This window comes from Pteropus vampyrus, unplaced genomic scaffold, assembly GCF_000151845.1.
Source record: "Pteropus vampyrus isolate Shadow unplaced genomic scaffold, Pvam_2.0 Scaffold9, whole genome shotgun sequence".
Classification (NCBI taxonomy): domain Eukaryota; kingdom Metazoa; phylum Chordata; class Mammalia; order Chiroptera; family Pteropodidae; genus Pteropus; species Pteropus vampyrus.
Genome location: NW_011888790.1, coordinates 8460363 through 8462906, shown reverse-complemented (window position 1 = coordinate 8462906; position 2544 = coordinate 8460363).

Below are 2544 nucleotides of genomic sequence, written 5' to 3'. Positions count from 1 at the left end.
CTCCTTTTTTTTTTTTTAATTGTGGATTTTTTGCTATTGAGTTGTATGAGTTCCTTCTATATTTTGGATATCGACCCTTTATTGGATATGTGGTTTGCAAATATTTTCTCCTGTTTTGTAGATTGCCTTTTCATTTTGTTGATGGTTTCCTTTGCTGTGCAGAAACTTTTTAGTTTTATGTGATCTTATTTGTTTATTCCTGCTTTTGTTGCCTTTGCTTTTGGTTTCGTATCCAAAAATATCATTGCTGGACCAACGTCATGGTGCTTACTCACTATACTTTCTTTTAAGAGTTTGCAGTTTTAGGTCTTATGTTCAAGTCTTTAACCAATTTTGTTAGTTTTTGAGTATGTTGCAAGAAAGGGGTCCAGTTTCATTCCTTTATATGTGGCTGTTTAGTTTTCCCAATACCATTTATTGAAGACTATCCTTTCTCCATCATATATTCTTGGCTCCTTTGTCAAAAATCAATTTACCATATGCGTTGGTTTATTTTTGTGTTCTCAATTCTGTTCTATTTATATAGGTAATCTAGTTTTATAACAATAGCATACTATTTTAATTGTTATAGTTTTTAATATAGTCTAAAATCGAGATGCGTGATGACTCCAGCTTTGTTCTTCTTTCCCAAGATTGCTTTAGCAATATAGGGGTCTTTTTTGGTTCCATATAGTTTTTAGGATTTTTTTTTATTTTTGTAAAAAAATGTCATTGGGATTTTAACAAGCATTGTATTGAATCTGTAGGTCACTTTGGGTAGGATGTTCATTTTAACTATATTAATTCTTCTAATTCATGAGCATGGAATAACTTTCCATATATTTGTGTCTTCTTCAATTTTTTTCATCAGTATCTTATAGTTTTCAGTGTTTTCAGTGTACAGATGTACACTTGGTTAAATTCATTTCTAAGTATTTTATTCTTGATGCTATTGTAGTGGTATTATTCCATTATAATGGTGCCATTTTTAATTTTCTTTCTTATAGTTCATTGTTAGTGTACAGAATAACTGATTTTTATATACTGACTTTGTATCTCACAACTTTATTGAATTTGTTTATTAGTTCTAAAAGCTTTTTGTGTGTGTGGAACCTTAAGGGTTTTTGATATATAAAATCATTTCATCTGCAAATAGAGACAATTTTACTCCTTCCCTTTTTATTTGTATACTTTTTATTTCTTTCCTTTTTTTCCCCCTAAATGTTCTGGCTAGGATTTCTAGTAGTACATTGAAAAAAGTGGTGAGAATGAGCATCCTTGTCTTGTTCCTTATCTTAGAGAAAAAACTTTTAGATTTCACCATTAAGTATGATGTTAGCTGTAGGCTTGTCATATAAAGCCTTTATTATGTTGAGGTATGCTCCCTCTTATAACCAACTTTTTGAGAGTTTTTGTCATGAATAAATGTCGAATTTCATTGAATGCTTTTTCCTCATTTATTGAGATGATCATATAATTTTTATCTTTCATTTAGTTAATGTGATATCACATTTATTGATTTGTAAATGTTGAACTATCCTCGCATCTCTGGAATAAATCCAAATTGGTCATGATTTATAATCCTTTAAAGATATTGTTGATTTTAGTTTGTTATTTAGTTGAAGATTTTGCATCTATGTTCTTCAGAGATATTAGCTTGGAGTTTTCTTTTTTCGTAGTGTCTTTGTCTGGCTATGGTATCAGGGAAATGTCCTTGTAAATGATGTTAAAAGTGTTCCCTCATTTTCAATTTTTTGGAAGTATTTGAGAGGTGTTGTTATTAATACTTTAAATGTTTGGTAGAATTAAACAGTGCAGTCATATTTTCTTTGTTGAGAGGTTTTTGATTCATGATGCAATCACTTTATTAGTAATTGATCTGTTCAGATTTTCTATTTTTTCATGATTCAGTCTTGGTAGGTTATATGTTTCTGAGAATTTGTCTATTTCTTATAGGCTGTCCAATTTGTTGACATATAATTATTCATAGTAGTCTCTTGTGATATTCTGTTGGTTTCTGTACATTAGATAAAACAGCAATCCCTCCCAATCTTGACAGAGTGGTCTTATATAAAAGATGATTCTTGTCAATCAGCTCAACCTGAGCTCCTGGTTGTATCTCAGACCTTTATAATTGACCTAGCCTCATTCTTTGTTCTTACTGGCTCCCACTAGGTGAGGGTGAACCAAAACCTGTTTGTCTTAACAAGAAGAATCACAGTCATCATCTAGATTCAAACCAATTTGATGCTGGACCCTCAGGCAGCAACTAGAAAAGTATATAGTTGAATACCTTCGAGGGAGAAACTGAGCAATGGGCATATTTGCCTGCTCCCTCTGTGCTGAGCCTAGTGTGTAGCCATGGGGATGTGGGGAGTGCTCTTGCATTGGTTTAAAAATTGCTTCTTTGTTTTTTTTGATAGTCCCATGGGATGGACTTGTGAATGTAAACTCTGTTGGCTATTAGAATCGGGCAGTCTGGAGGTCCATCTCTTGGGTGGCAGCCAAAAAAATGGGGTATCAGATGCATGTACAAGCTGCTTCCAGGGAGATACTGGTGGCTTG